General features: G+C 46.2%; 1 pseudogene; it reads right to left on the bottom strand.

The window, feature by feature from the left end:
- The window catches only part of LOC114368283, a 32,112-nt pseudogene that overhangs the window by 13,075 nt on the left and 1,773 nt on the right, over nucleotides 1-17,264 (bottom strand).

Here is a 17,264-nt window from a genome sequence, read left to right on the forward strand (position 1 = left end):
GGGGAGATGGTTGCCGCCCAGCTCGCCCAGGCGAGCCAGGTTGCTTCCTCCAGAAGCAACAGCCTTCTGGAGGAATCTTCTGGAGGGCCCAAGTGGGCCTGGTTGCTATTTGCACCCCCATTTTTACTAAGTACACCCCCTCTGCTTTTTTTGGTGATTCTTTTTTTCGTAAAGTTACGGAAACTTACGAATTTCGTAACGATACTTGTTTTCTTTCCGTAATGTTACGGAACCTTGCAGATTACATAATCATCCCCTTTTTGACTCACGGAATGTTACGGAACCCCACTATTTATGCAACGATGCTTCCATTTGATTTCCGGTGTGTCACGGAACCTTACGGATTGTGCATCAATATTTTCTTTTGTTTTCCGGCATGTCCCGGAATTTCACAAATTGCCTAATGATGGGTGCCAAGCACCTTACAAGGACCAAACAAAGGTCGCATGTCATTAAGCAAAGGTCCCCGGACGAAATTAGGGTATGACAGTTGCCCCTCTTTACTTGTCTTTTATTGGAGATAAAAGGAAAGTAAAGATAAGACACTAATTTCGTTCCTCTCGATTGATGAGAGTCGCGGGTGACCATAAAATCTCCGCATGCAAATGACTTGTTGTTCCCGAGGGAACAAAAGGTGCAGAAGACGATGTCAGTCTCTGCATGCTATCAAGCGTTCTGTCTTACAGATAGCAAAAGAATGTTTATACGGATAACCACTCGGGTATTTCCGCCCGTCAGCGTTACTCAAAAGTCAGTATGACAGATCTTGTGAGTGCGGAAGATAATGTAAATCTCCGCGTGTCATCGGGCCCGCCGCCTCTAGATGACAAAAGGGTGCAGAATGACCAAATTTTGTCTCTGCATACCATCGGACACGACTGTGTCTGAATGGCAAAGGGGTGCGGAATGACCAAATTTTGTCTCCGCATGTCATCGGGCCCGCCGCCTCTGGATGACAAAGGGTGCAGAATGACCAAATTTTGTCTCTGCATGTCATCGGGCCTGCCGCCTCTGGGTGACAAAAGGGTGCAGAATGACCAAATTTTGTCTCTGTGTGCCATCGGACACGACTGTGTCTGAATGGCAAAGGGGTGCGGAATGACCAAATTTTGTCTCCGCATGTCATCGGGCCCGCCGCCTCTGGATGACAAAGGGTGCAGAATGACCAAATTTTGTCTCTGCGTGCCATCGGACACGACTGTGTCTGAATGGCAAAGGGGTGCGGAATGACCAAATTTTGTCTCCGCATGTCATCGGGCCCGCCGCCTCTGGATGACAAAGGGTGCAGAATGACCAAATTTTGTCTCTGCGCGCCATCGGACACGACTGTGTCTGAATGGCAAAGGGGTGCGGCATGACCAAATTTTGTCTCCGCATGTCATCGGGCCCGCCGCCTCTGGATGACAAAGGGTGCAGAATGACCAAATTTTGTCTCTGCGCGCCATCGGACACGACTGTGTCTGAATGGCAAAGGGGTGCGGAATGACCAAATTTTGTCTCCGCATGTCATCGGGCCCGCCGCCTCTGGATGACAAAGGGTGCAGAATGACCAAATTTTGTCTCTGCACACCATCGGGCACGACTGTGTCTGAATGGCAAAGGGGTGCGGAATGACCAAATTTTGTCTCCGCATGTCATCGGGCTTGCCGCCTCTGGATGACAAAGGGTGCAGAATGACCAAATTTTGTCTCTGCGCGCCATCGGATACGACTGTGTCTGAATGGCAAAGGGGTGCGGAATGACCAAATTTTGTCTCTGCATGTCACATGACCTCAGGGTCAGTATGACAGATCTTGTGGGGCGGCCGACAAAAGCAAGGCTCTTGCTCCTACGTATCCTCCAATGAGGAACTCAGACCTACGTAGTTCTAGATAACTTGTGAGACTTGAAAAAGTCTCCACCGGAAGATGCTGACATCTCCGGAAAGGGTGCAAATGACCACACTGGCCTTTGCTCATCAATCACACTTGGGGTCACTGAATGACGAGGTGCGGATAACCGTAAGGTGTCTCCGCGGGCTACCAGCTCTTGAGTCATGGTAACAAAAAGCGGTGCGGTCGACAAAAGCGAGGCTCTTGCTCCTACGTATCCTCCAATGAGGAACTCAGACCTACGTAGTTATGGATAACTTGTGAGACTTGAAAAAGTCTCGGTGTTTTCTCCACTAAAATGCAAGCATGCTTTAGCAAAGAGACAAAAATTCCAACTGATTAGAGCAACATATGCTTTTTTGAGTGAAAAACAATGCGTCTACCGGGGAAGGAGAGTATGCTGATGAAATTTTCTCATAACCATAAATGAGATTTTGGATGTTTAGCATTTCATTTCTAAATGACCATTTAGAGGAAACACTGGGTTCGACAAAAATAGAAGAAATCCACTCAAAGTGTATCAATCTCGCACAGGTAAGTGTTTTATCCTAATTCCGAACCATAGATATGTCATGACTTGATTTTGCAAATTATTTCCTATCAAATCAAAAATTACATGCGTGATCATGGATCAATAGGACTTCCCTTGGGAATGGGTTCTTTTGGTGGGTTTTTCGGCTTTTGCGTGTTCTTGGCTTTTTCCTTTTCTGTTTTGGTTTTGCGCGAGGCGAACTAGTCACCAACGCACAGGATTTTGGGTTGTAATCATAGGGAGAAGACCACTTTAGGTCATGGTTTCCTTTTCTTTCTTTTGTTCATTTGGTGACAATTCTGTATTGTTCAGATATTGTCTGGTCCAAAGACCTCTCTGCACATTTCTTCTGGTTTCTTTGATCAGGAACTTTCTTCCCTTCCTTTTTTACTTTCTCCCATTCTTTGATTGGGAATTTCCTTTCTTTTGCTTTCTCCCACTCTTTGATTGGAAATTTCCTTTCTTTTCTTTTTGCTTTCTCCCACTCTTTGATTGGGAATTTCCTTTCTTTTCTTTTTGCTTTCGAGGGTAATTATTGACATTCTCACCCTGGGTCAAGGTTTATGGTGAGTCAGGATTTTGGCTCAAGGCTTGTAGAATGGCTAGACATGATACATGTCGGGGTTTGGTTTGGCTTAAGGATAAAAGGGATGCCCCACATTATTTCCATGACACAAATGCAAAAATGATGATTTGGAAATTTTATGCAAAACTGGTCATGCATGCACCTATGCGGACACTCAAGTGTCCAATTTTTATGGTCATGTGATGCTAGGGCTCAGGATTCATTTCCTCTATTTTAGTCAACCCAACGTTTCCAAAACATGTTCTTTTATCCATTTGTGCATTCATTCGAGTCCATTTTGGGTACTCAGGAAAATTTCACAGCATTCACCCTTCAGGTGTACACACATTTTTTCAAAAACTAGCTATGATCAGCGAATTTTTCTTCAAAGAAAAGTTGGAAGTCATCTCTTTTCAAAAACATGTTGGCTTTTCAGCTAGACAACTTATTTTTCTTTTTTCTCTCTTTTTCCTTTTTTTTATTTGTTTATTTCTTTTTCTTGTTTGTTTTTGTTTTTTTTTTCCTTTTTTTCTTTTCATGAGGTATTTTGCTACCTAAACATGTGTATATTTTTGTGAGGTATTTTTGCTATATACATGCATATCCAAGGTATCTTGCTACCTAAACATACATATATATATATTATAATGATAAGGTATCTTGCTACAAACATACAATATATAATAAAAAAAAAAAAAAAAAAAAAAAAAAATAATATATATATATATATTGTGAGGTATCTTTTTGCTACATACATGCATATCTAAGGTATCTTGCTACCTAAACATACATATATATATTTTGTGAGGTAGTTGTTTGCTACCTAAATTACATACATGCATATCTAAGGTATTTTTCACTACCTAAACACGCATACATATATTTTGTGAGGTATGACTACCTTCCGAGCTTGTGCTCGTTTTATTTAAATTCTAAGGATCATGAGCAACTAGGTGTGTCCAATATGACTTGAGAAACAAAAGGTGATCAAATAGCAGGCAGAAATTTAAAAGTTACTAGGTTGCCTCCTAGTAGCGCTTCTTTAACGTCTTGAGCTGGACGCCTAATGATTTGTCGGTCATGGACCTAGTACTTTGCTTACCTTTGGCTTTGGACTTGGTCGCCTATGGGTCGGCCATGTGTTGTAGGCAACGCTCTAACCTTTTTATGGATGAGCTGAGGTGAACTCTAGAGGTGGTGGCAGTGTGTCTATTGCCCGCTACCGGCCATCCCAATGCTGATGTGGTGTTTCGCCCTGCGCCTGCCTGGGGGCGCAGTACTTCTTGATGAAAGCTCGATTGGTAGGGGGGCCTGATGCCCTTGCTGGAGGTGACAGGTACTCCGTAGAACTGACAGAGACCCGTAATTAGAGCTTGACAACTCCAAGACCCTGTTGGACTTCTTCGGGTCCACTGGGTGTCTTGCAGGCGCGATCCCTGCAAACAATAGATGAAATCAGAAATCAGTTGAGCGATGTGCATACTTACCTATGATGACGTGACCTTGCCGGGGGGGTACGGGCACCCTGTAGGACTGATAGAGGCCCGTAACCAGAGCTGGAAACCCCAGGGCCCTGTTGGACTTTTCCGGGTCCACTGGGTGTCTTGTGGGTGCGATCCCTGCAAATAGTAGATGGCATTAGAAATTAGTTGGAAATAATGCATACCTACCTATGTCGGGACGGCACAGACCAACTGATACTTCCGCAGGGGGAGATCGGCATTACGATCACTGGGCAGAATGTTGCTAAGTAACAACGTCATTTATATCTGTGTAAGAGTGGTCATGTTGGTGCGCATGATCCGCACTCGTCTCTTTGCAGCGGCACGGGTGAAATCTTGCCCCGGTATGCATAGTAGCTGTGTGATAGCCTCCCTCTCTGGTTGTGCTCGCACAGTTGGCCCTCCTCCAATATCAGGGGGTGGCCCAGAAACCGTTAAAAGGAAACTACTGGTCCCTTAACCGGGAGTGCAAGTCTCGGTTAAGCATCTAAGGACAGAGGACCTAAAATTATCTTAAGGTGTGGATATGTAGCCCACTGAAAGTGAGGACGCGTATCAATCTAAAGGCGAGGGCGTATAGCCTTCTGAAGTTCAGGACGTGTCGCCTTTTGAAGGCGAGGGAGTGTAGTCCTATGATGGCGAGGACATGCAATCCTCTAAAGGTGAGGGCATGTCCCTCTTTGAAAATGGGGGACATGTAGTCCTCTGATGGCGAGGACGTGTAGTCCACTAAAGGCGAGGACGTGTAGTCCTTTGAAGGTGAGGGCGTGTAGCCCTACAAAGGTGAAGGTACATGACCCTTTGAAGGCAAGGACGTGTAGTCCTCTGAAGGCGAGGAGGTGTAGTCCTCTGAAGGTGAGGGCGTGCAGCCCTCTGTTGGCGAGGACGTGTAGTCCTCCAAAGGTGAGGGCGTGTAACCCTACGAAGGTGAGGACATGCAGTCCTCTGATGGCGAGGGCGTGTAGCCCTTTGAAGGTGAGGACATGCAGTCCTCTGATGGCGAGGGCGTGTAGCCCTCTGATGGTGAGGACATGCAGTCCTCTGATGGCGAGGGCGTGTAGCCCTCTGAAGGTGAGGACATGCAGTCCTCTGATGGCGAGGGCGTGTAGTCCTCTGAAGGTGACGACATGCAGTCCTCTGATGGCGAGGGCGTGTAGCCCTCTGAAGGTGAGGACGTGTGATCCTCTAAAGGTGAGGGCGTGTAGCCCTACGAAGGTGAGGACATGCAGTCCTCTGATGGCGAGGGCGTGTAGTCCTCTGAAGGTGAGGACGTGTGATCCTCTAAAGGTGAGGGCGTGTAGCCCTACGAAGGTGAGGACATGCAGTCCTCTGATGGCGAGGGCGTGTAGCCCTCTGAAGGTGAGGACATGCAGTCCTCTGATGGCGAGGGCGTGTAGCCCTCTGAAGGTGACGACGTGTGATCCTCTAAAGGTGAGGGCGTGTAGCCCTACGAAGGTGAGGACATGCAGTTTTCTAATGGCGAGGGCGTGTAGCCCTCTGAAGGTGAGGACATGCAATCCTCTGATGGCGAGGGCGTGTGGCCCTCTAAAGGTGAGGACATGCAGTCCTCTAATGGCGAAGGCGTGTAGCCCTCTGAAGGTGAGGACATGCAGTCCTCTGATGGCGAGGGCGTGTAGCCCTATGAAGGTGAGGACGTGTGATCCTCTAAAGGTGAGGGCGTGTAGCCCTAGGAAGGTGAGGACATGCAGTCCTCTGATGGCGAGGGCGTGTAGCCCTCTGAAGGTGAGGACGTGTGATCCTCTAAAGGTGAGGGCGTGTAGCCCTACGACGGTGAGGACATGCAGTCCTCTGATGGCGAGGGCGTGTAGCCCTCTGAAGGTGAGGACATGCTGTCCTCTGATGGCGAGGGCGTGTAGCCCTCTGAAGGTGAGGACGTGTGATCCTCTAAAGGTGAGGGCGTGTAGCCCTACGAAGGTGAGGACATGCAATCCTCTGATGGCGAGGGCGTGTAGCTCTCTGAAGGTGAGGACATGCAGTCCTCTAATGTCGAGGGCGTGTAGCCCTCTGAAGGTGAGGACATGCAATCCTCTGATGGCGAGGGCGTGTAGCACTCTGAAGGTGAGGACATGCAGTCCTCTGATGGCAAGGGCGTGTAGCCCTCTGATGGTGAGGACGTGTGATCCTTTAAAGGTGAGGGCGTGTAGCCCTACGAAGGTGAGGACATGCAGTCCTCTGATGGCGAGGGCGTGTAGCCCTCTGAAGGTGAGGATGTGTGATCCTCTAAAGGTGAGGGCGTGTAGCCCTATGAAGGTGAGGACATGCAGTCCTCTGATGGCGAGGGCGTGTAGCCCTCTGAAGGTGAGGACATGCATTCCTCTGATGACGAGAGCGTGTAGCCCTCTGAAGGTGAGGACATGCAGTCCTCTGATGGCGAGGGCGTGTAGCCCTCTGATGGTGAGGACGTGTGATCCTCTAAAGGTTAGGGCGTGTAGCCCTAAGAAGGTGAGGACATGCAGTCCTCTGATGGCGAGGGCATGTAGCCCTCTGAAGGTGAGGACGTGTGATCCTCTAAAGATGAGGGCGTGTAGCCCTACGAAGGTGAGGACATGCAATCCTCTGTTGGCGAGGGCGTGTAGCCCTCTGAAGGTGAGGATGCGTGTTCCACGAAAGGAATACGCGCGGAGTCGCCACCAACGTTTATTTGAGGAAAACGTCGGAAAAACCGGAAAAGACGTGATCTACGAACTTTTTAGTGAAAAGGTTCGGGAGTTGTATTTACGCACGGGGAAGGTATTAGCACCCCACACGCCCGTCCCAAGGGACGGCAGCCTTTAATCGAATGTGCAAACATGACTTTGATTTTTTTGTTCCCTTTTATGTTCTTATATCCTTTATACCCTTTTTATATTTTTTCCTTTTTTGTGGTCGACAAGGGTGTTTCCCTTTGCTCCTACGTATTTCTCAATTGGGATGAGAAAATCAGACCTACGTAGTTCTTTCTTATCAAGTGATTCTTTTTTTACTTAAGTGGTGATCATTTTAAGGCGTTGGACCTTAAAAATGATCCATTTTACTTAGTGAGAAATTGAAATGACAAACTTTCAAAGCCTATTTTTGTGGACGAGCTTGACTAGGCGAGTTGATTTTTAGCCTTAGTTTCACTTTAGTTATTAATCAATTCGGTTAAGAATGAGAAATCCCAAAGAGAAAACGTCCGATTGATTTTCCGCTTTATTTTACTAAAAGATGTTTTTTGATTATTTTATATTATTTTTACTTCCTTTTTTGATTTCCAACATGGTTACGGCATGACCGAACGGTCGGAGTTTATTTTAACCGAAGCTAATGGATAATACAATTCAAACGTTCGGTGAAAATTTATTTTATTTTTAAGTTAAGCGAGAAACGACTTAAGTAAAATGGCTTAAGCACGTCAACAGGGGGTATAAAGAGTAAACAAAATGAGAATCAAAATGCACGAAACACAATGTGGACCACTACGGGTGCATAGAATGAATCGAAAAGCTTGGTTCGAGGCACTTACCCGTTGAAGATCGAAGAACGATGAAGAACGAATGAAGAACGTCGAAGAACGGTTCAAACCTTTGCGAGATTCCTCACGGAAAACGTTACGGAAACGTTTCGGAAGCGCCTCGGCTTAGATTTTCTTCACGGAAACAATTTTTCCAAGCAAATTCCAAAGAGAGAGAAGTGCCTAAAGGGCTGGGATCCTTTTCTTCTTGCATTCCTCCCCTATTTATAGCAAAATAGGGGAGGTGGTTGCCGCCCAGCTCGCCCAGGCGAGCTCAGCTCGCCCAGGCGAGCAGGGTTGCTTCCTCCAGAAGCAACCGCCTTCTGGAGGAACCTTCTGGAGGGCCCAAATGGGCCTGGGTGCTATTTGCACCCCCATTTTTACTAAGTTCACCCCCTCTGCTGTTTTTTGGTGATTCTTTTTTCGTAAAGTTACGGAAACTTACGAATTTCGTAACGATACTTGTTTTCTTTCCGTAATTGTTACGGAACCTTGCGGATTACATAATCATCCCCTTTTTGACTTACGGAATGTTACGAAACCTCACTTAATTATGCAACGACGCTTCCTTTCGATTTCCGGTGCGTCACGGAAACTTACGGATTGTGCATCAATATTTTTTTGGTTTTCCGGCATGTCCTGAAATTTCACAAATTGCCTAATGATGGGTGCCAAGCACCTCACGAGGACCAAAGAATGGTCGCACGTCATCGAGCAAAGGTTCCCGGACGAAATTAGGGTATGACAGTTGCCCCTCTTTACTTGTCTTTTATTGGAGATAAAAGAAAAGTAAAGATAAGACACTAATTTCGCTCCTCTCGACTTGGCGAGAGTCGCGGGTGACCATAAAAATCTCCACATGCCAATGACTTGTTGTCCCTCAAAATTTCACAAATTGCCTAATGACGGGCGCCAAGCACCTCACAAGGACCAAAGAATGGTCGCATGTCATCAAGCAAAGGTACCCGAAAATCAGTGTATGACACTAATTTCGCTCCTCTCGGTTGACGAGAGTCGCGGGTGACCGTGACTTGTCGTTCCTAGGATTTCACAAATTGCTTGATGATGGATGCCAAGCACCTCACAAGGACCAAAGAAAGGTCGCATGTCATCAAGCAAAGGTCCCCGGACGAAAATTAGGGTATGACACTAATTTCGCTCCTCTCGGTTGACGAGAGTCGCGGGTGACCATGAAATTTCCACATGTAAATGACTTTGTTGTCCCCGGAGGAACAAAAGGTGTAGAAGACTGTGTCAGCCTCTGCATGCTATCAAGCGTTCTGTCTTACAGATAGCAAAAGAATGGGTGCGAATAACCATAAGGTATCTCCGCGTATCTTGGGTGCAGAATGACCAAACTTGGTCTCTGCTTGTCATCGGGCCCGCCGCCTCTGGATGACAAAAGGGTGCGGATAACCGTAAGGTATCTCCGCGTATCTTGGGTGCAGAATGACCAAACTTGGTCTCTGCTTGCCATCGGACACAACTGTGTCTGCCTAGCAAAGGGGTGCGGATAACCGTAAGGTATCTCCGCGTATCTTGGGTGCAGAATGACCAAACTCGGTCTCTGCGTGCCATCGGACAACAACTGTGTCTAAATAGCAAAGGGGTGCGGATAACCGTAAGGTATCTCCGCGTATCTTGGGTGCAGAATGACCAAACTTAGTCTCTGCGTGCCATCGGACAACAACTGTGTCTAAATAGCAAAGGGGTGCGGATAACCGTAAGGTATCTCCGCGTATCTTGGGTGCAGAATGACCAAACTTAGTCTCTGCGTGCCATCGGACAACAACTGTGTCTGCCTAGCAAAGGGGTGCAGATAACCGTAAGGTATCTCCGCGTATCTTGGGTGCAGAATGACCAAACTTGGTCTCTGCTTGCCATCGGACACAACTGTGTCTGCCTAGCAAAGGGGTGCAGATAACCGTAAGGTATCTCCGCGTATCTTGGGTGCAGAATGACCAAACTTGGTCTCTGCTTGCCATCGGACACAACTGTGTCTGCCTAGCAAAGGGGTGCAGATAACCGTAAGGTATCTCCGCGTATCTTGGGTGCAGAATGACCAAACTTGGTCTCTGCGTGCCATCGGACAACAACTGTGTCTAAATAGCAAAGGGGTGCGGATAACCGTAAGGTATCTCCGCGTATCTTGGGTGCAGAATGACCAAACTTAGTCTCTGCGTGCCATCGGACAACAACTGTGTCTAAATAGCAAAGGGGTGCGGATAACCGTAAGGTATCTCCGCGTATCTTGGGTGCAGAATGACCAAACTTAGTCTCTGCGTGCCATCGGACAACAACTGTGTCTGCCTAGCAAAGGGGTGCAGATAACCGTAAGGTATCTCCGCGTATCTTGGGTGCAGAATGACCAAACTTGGTCTCTGCTTGCCATCGGACACAACTGTGTCTGCCTAGCAAAGGGGTGCAGATAATCGTAAGGTATCTCCGCGTATCTTGGGTGCAGAATGACCAAACTTGGTCTCTGCGTGCCATCGGACAACAACTGTGTCTAAATAGCAAAGGGGTGCGGATAACCGTAAGGTATCTCCGCGTATCTTGGGTGCAGAATGACCAAACTTAGTCTCTGCGTGCCATCGGACAACAACTGTGTCTAAATAGCAAAGGGGTGCGGATAACCGTAAGGTATCTCCGCGGGCTACCAGCTCTTGAGTCATGGCAACAAAAGGCGGTGTGGTCGACAAAAGCGAGGCTCTTGCTCCTACGTATCCTCCAATGAGGAACTCAGACCTACGTAGTTCTGGATAACTTGTGAGACTTGAAAAAGTCTCGGTGTTTTCTCCACTAAAATGCAAACATGCTTTAGCAAAGAGACAAATATTCCAACTGATTTAGAGAAGCATATGCTTTTTTGAGTGAAAAACAATGCGTCTACCGGGGAAGGAGAGTCTGCTGATGAAATCTCCCATAACCATAAATGAGATTTTGGATGTTAGCATTTCGTTTCTAAATGACCATTTAGAGGAAACACTGGGTTCGACAAAAATAGAAGAAATCCACTCAAATTGTATCAATCTCGCACAGGTAAGTGTTTCATCCTAATTCCGAACCATAGATATGTCATGACTTGACTTTGCAAATTATTTCCTATCAAATCAAAAATTACATGTGTGATCATGGATCAAATAGGACTTCCCTTGGGAATGGGTTCTTTTGGGGAGTTTTTCGGCTTTTGATTATTTTTTGCCTTTTCCTTTTCTGTTTTGGTTTTGCGCGAGGCGAACAAGTCACCGACGCACAAGATTTTGGTTGGTAATCAAAGGGAGAAGACCACTTTAGGTCATGGTTTCCTTTTCTTTCTTTTGTTCATTTGGTGACAATTCTGTATTGTTCAGATATTGTCTGGTCAAAAGACCTTTCTGCACATTTCTTCTAGTTTCTTTGATCAAGAACTTTCTTTCCTTCCTTTTTTTTTACTTTCTCCCATTCTTTGGTTGGGAATTTTCTTTCTTTTCTTTTTGCTTTCTCCCACTCTTTGATTGGGAATTTCCTTTCTTTTCTTTTTGCTTTCTCTTTGATTGGAAATTTTCCTTCTCTTTTTCTTTGATTGGAAATTTCCCCTCTATTCTTTTTTGCTTCCGAGGGTAAGGATTGGCATTCTCACCCTGGGTCAAGGTTTATGGTGAGTCAGGATTTTGGCTCAAAGCTTGTAGAATGGCTAGACATAATACATGTCAGGGTTTGGTTTGGTTCAAGGATAAAAGGGATGCCCCGCATTATTTCCATGACACAAATGCAAAAATGATGATTTGGAAACTTTATGCAAAACTGGTCATGCATGCACCTATGCGGACACTCAAGTGTCAAATTTTTATGGTCATGTGATGCTAGGGCTCAGGATTCATTTCCACTATTTTAATCAACCCAATGTTTCCAAAATATGTTCTTTTATCAATTTGTGCATTCATCCGAGTCCATTTCGGGCGTCCGAGGAAATTTCACAGCATTCACCCTTCAGGTGTAGACACATTTTCCAAAAATTGGTTATGATCAACGAACTTTTTCAAAGAAAAGTTGGAAATCGTCTCTTTTCAAAAGCATGCTGCTTTTTTAGCTAGACAACCTATTTTCTCTTTTTCCACCTTTTTCCTTACTTGCCTTCTCTTTTTTTCTTATCAATTTCTTTTCTTTTCTATTTCATTTTCTTTCCTTTTCTATTTTTACTTTTATCATGATTTTTTTGTTTATTTTACATATATACTTTGGACGATGTTCCTAAACGAAGAACTCTACACGGTTCCAGAATTTCAAACATCATCGATAGTAATGATATATAAATACTAACGCACCAATCTAAACAAGAATGTATGCACTGTACAAAATGACAATCGAAACAACAAAAACAAACGTTAGTCTCTCAAGTCAAAACAATAACATAAAAAAATGACAAAAGAAATATGAAAGAAAACATGAATCTGGGGATCTCCCAGTCACGTGTCTCCACTCCCTCCCAAGAAGTCAAGCAAATCAGCCATCTCCTCATCCTCGTGGGCTTCTTCTCCATCGCCGGGAGCTTCTGGGGGTGCCTCTCCTGCTTGGGCCTCGGGCCAATCTCCGGGCCATGCAACCTCTGCCCTGAACTGGTCTGGAGTAGGGCATGAAAAAGGAGCGAAGCCCTGGCTCTGCATGCTAAGACTCATCTGGTACAGACAGTCATGGGTCCGTACATGTGCTCGGTGGTTGGCTGCCTGCTGGCGAACCAAATGCCGTAAATACTGCTCCATGTCAAATGCCCCAGCCTGGCCAGCCTGATGAGGTGGTGGGGGCGCGCCTGCGGCCTGTGGAGCATCACCCTGACCCTGTCTCTGGGTACAGTACTTCTCAATAAAAGCCCGGGTGATGGGCGGCCGAATCACCTTGGTAGGTGCAACGGGGACTCCGAACGACTGGCAGAGTCCTGTGATCAGTGCGGGGAATCCCAGGGCCCTGTTGGACTTATCTGGGTCCAAAGGGTGCCTAGTGGGCGCCATACCTGCAAAAATATAGATGGCATCAGCGATCAACTGAGCCACATGGATGCTCATCCGTGTCAGGATGGCGTACACCAGCTGGCACTTAGGCATGGGGAGGTCGGAATTGTGATCGGTGGGCAGGATGTTGCTGAGGAGCAACGTCATCCATATCTGGGTCAGGGTGGTCATATTGGTGCGCATGATTCGCACTCGCCTCCCTGCAGCAGTCCGGGCAAAATCCTGCCCCGGTATACATAGCAGCTGGGCGATGGCCTCCTCATCGAACCCATCAGACCGGTTCCTCCTCTGGCCATACTCGCATTCCTGGCCCTCTTCCAACACCATCGGATATCCCAGGAGCTGGCTGATAGCGTCGGCATCGAACGGGATCCACTGACCCCTAACCCAGGATCTCATGTCACGCACGCCCTCCTCTGTTGGCCAAGCATTGGCATAAAATTCAAGGACTATTTCTGGATCAAACTTGGCCATAGGAGTAACCAGTGGTGCCCACCGCCGGCGCCCTATTTCCTCCTGAAAACCAGTATACTCGTCGTCCCTGAGCTGGACGCGTCGCTCCCGGAGAAACGACCATCCCTTGATGGCTTCGAAGCGCTGCTGGTGTACAACGCTCCTAAAGCGGTGACTGTCGTACTCCGGGGCGGAACTAGTTCCTTCGGCCGCCTTGTCCTTCCTGGACCTCTTTGAGGCAAGCTTCCTCGGGGCCATTCCTGCGAAGGCAAATATTTGGAAAGTTAGTTTACAAGAAATATAACAATCATTACAAACAAGGGCCAAACAACACTTCTCATGGTACGAGTGTCAACATGCACTTTATAAAATAATCATATTGGGGTCGTGCTATTTTATGACACATACGTATTTGCACACAAAAAAAATTTTGTGTGAAGCATTTTACGACACCTATCCATGTACATATTTTTTGACAAACCTTTTCATGCTACATCCTATATATATACACATTTTTTGGAAGGCTTCTTTGGTTACCTACTCACAAATACACATATTTTAAAAAAACACTTTTACGCTACCCATCCAACACTTTGTAAGGCACTTCATGCTATATTATGCAAGGCATTTTCATGCTATATATATTCACATATATACATACCGTTGAAAGGTATTTTCCATGCTACCTAGATGCAAAGTATTCCTCATGGGGCAGCCAAATTTAAATTCTAACAACAACCTCTCAAACATGTCCTAATATTCATGCCTTTTTACATTCAAAACCAAAACTTAGATTCCTAGGCGTAAGTCATGCTTCCTTGTATTGAAATTAAAAGCTTGGGTTCCTAGGCCTAGAATTGCATTCGGGCACTCATTTTAAATCCTTCATGCTGTCCCTATACATATAAAACAGTCCCACAACCCAAAGCTCACAAAACCATGCTCATATGTCGTTGAGGCATTTCACCGAGCACTTGGTGGGCGCATGTTTAGGCACGAATATCAAGAGAATGGGGACAATGTGGCATGCGCCATTACTTCAGAATACACCCTAGGCCAAGGCCATCCCTTACAACCCCTCAATTCAACAAAAACAAGCAACAATTTGAGGATAAATCCCTCACGTTTCTTAGCAAACACATGCAATTTAGAGCACCAAAATACATCAATGGAAAGCTAGAAAGCCCAAGAATGAGGCACTTACTTGTTGGAGACGAATAATAGAGCAAAACGGAATCAAAAACGCAAAAAATGGTGACCTAAGGGCTGCAAAATCCGTGAGTCCCGTGAGCTTTCTTTTTTGAATGAGGGGGGGAAGTTTTTGAATGAAAAAAAACGTCCCCCCCTTCGTCATTTTTATATTTTGGTGCAGAGGTGGCTCGCCCAGGCGAGCCCAGCTCGCCCAGGCGAGCTAACCTGCACTTTCTTTTTTTTTTTTTTTTTTTTTTTTTTTTTTTTTTTTTTTTTTTTTTTTTTTTTTTTGAGGGGAACATTGACCATGTGCCCTCCCTTCTCATGGATTAGCCTTTTGCCTAACTTGAACTTACTTAGGTTAGAATCAGGCGTTGATTACTTATCTTATTATTACTCTTTTCCTTTTTTTTTTTTTTTTTTTTTTTTTTTTTTTTAAAACAAAATAAATAGTAAAAGAAAGCTACAAAATAGAAAGGATACGGGGCTGCCTTGCAGCGACATTCCCTGCTTGTTTCGCACAGAGAAGAGCAACGATTGGTCGGTCGTGACCCCATCCCCGCTTGCGTTCATCCTTAAGTACCTGCAAGTAATAAACAACCAGGTATGGCCAATCTTGGCCGCATCATTACCCTACCTTGACTGGTTTCTGCCATTCATGTTTTGTCTTCACTCCAGAAGGTAGCCCAAGGTGATCCTGCCCCTGTTTTACCACTACAATATACATGCGTATGCGTATGCGTATGCATGAATGTTTTTAAACGCAGAAAATTTAGGGAAAGTTGGTTCAGGTTCAATTCTAATTACGCGCTTGGGGGATCCCATGAACTGAGCGGAAGGGCTCAGGTGATCACAAATTAACGCAAGATGTGAAACTAACGTGAGGACTAAAAGCCTCGAATCCACGTTCATTTCTTTGAAAGATTGTAGCGAGAGATACAACAAACAGGAAATCCCTGGGGGAAATCCAGAAAACGCATAAAGATACAGAACATGCAGCGACATCCTTAATTGCCCCAGCTTCTAAGCATAATATTGTTTGACGACATTAGAGTTCACGGGTGAAGGTAGCTCTTCGCCATCCATGTTGGTAAGCACCAAAGCTCCTCCGGAAAAAGCCCTCTTCACGACAAAAGGCCCTTCGTAGTTCGGGGCCCATTTCCCTCGATGGTCCTTGACAGCATGGGACACTTTCTTTAGCACAAGGTCTCCCTCATGGAACTTGCGTAAGCGTACTTTCTTGTCGAATGCACTCTTCATTCTTTGCTGGTATAAGCGCCCATGACTCATGGCCGTTAAGCGCTTACCCTCAATGAGGTTGAGCTGATCGTAGCGTGTTTGAGCCCACTCTGATTCCTTTAACCCGGATTCTGCCAAGATCCTTAATGACGGGACTTCTACCTCAAACGGTAACACCGCCTCCATCCCATATACCAATGAGAATGGCGTTGCCCCAGTTGACGTTCGTACTGAAGTCCGGTAACCGTGTAACGCGAATGGGAGCATCTCGTGCCAATCCTTGTATGACACGGTCATCTTTTGGATAATCTTTTTGATGTTCTTATTGGCCGCTTCCACGGCTCCATTCATCTTTGGCCGGTAAGGCGTGGAATTGTGATGCTGGATTTTAAACTCCTCGCACATTTCTGCCATCATCTTATTATTCAGGTTGGTGCCATTGTCCGTGATAATCTTCCTTGGCAAACCATATCGGCAGATGATCTCTTTCTTAATGAACCTGACCACCACATTCCTCGTGACATTGGTATATGAAGCCGCCTCGACCCACTTGGTGAAATAATCTATCGCTACGAGGATGAAGCGATGACCATTCGAGGCCTTGGCTCAATGGCCCCGATGACATCTATTCCCCACATGGAGAAAGGCCAAGGGGCGGACATGACATTCAGAGGATGTGGTGGGGCATTGACATTATCTGCGAATGCTTGACATTTGTGGCACTTCCTCACATGGACACAACAATCACTTTCCATGGTAAGCCAGTAATAACCTGCTCTTAAGATCTTCCTGGCCATAGCATGCCCGTTGGCGTGTGTTCCAAACGAGCCCTCATGGACTTCCTCGATCATGTGATTTGCCTCCTTGGCATCCACACATCGCAGGAGTGTCATGTCGTGATTTCTCTTATACAGCGTGCCTCCGCTCATGAAGAAACTGGCTGCCAACCTCCTCAATGTCCTTTTATCGTTGTCGGCAATCTCTGGCGGGTATTCTTTGCTTTCGACATATCGCTTGATGTCGTAATACCAGGGCCTTCCATCCCGTCCTCTTCCACTTGGCAACAATGTGCGGGTTTGCCACGACACTGAAATTCAATGTAGGGTAGGTCCCCGTGCGGTGTCAGCTGGAACATAGATGCCAATGTAGCAAGTGCATCCGCCATTTGATTTTCCTCGCGGGGAACATGATGGAAGGAGATCTCATCGAAAGTCTCAGCCAACTCTTTGATGTAGGCTTTGTAGGGTATCAACTTGGGATCTCTAGTTTCCCATTCTCCTCTCAGCTGATGGATTACCAACGCTGAGTCGCCGTACACCTTGAGTAGTTTGACATTGGAGTCAATTGCTGCCTGGACGGCTAGGGCACATGCTTCATATTCGGCCATGTTGTTGGTGCAGTCGAATCCTAGCCTGGCTGTGAAAGGTACA

The sequence above is a fragment of the Glycine soja genome, chromosome 9 (assembly GCF_004193775.1).
Source record: "Glycine soja cultivar W05 chromosome 9, ASM419377v2, whole genome shotgun sequence".
NCBI classification, from domain to species: domain Eukaryota; kingdom Viridiplantae; phylum Streptophyta; class Magnoliopsida; order Fabales; family Fabaceae; genus Glycine; species Glycine soja.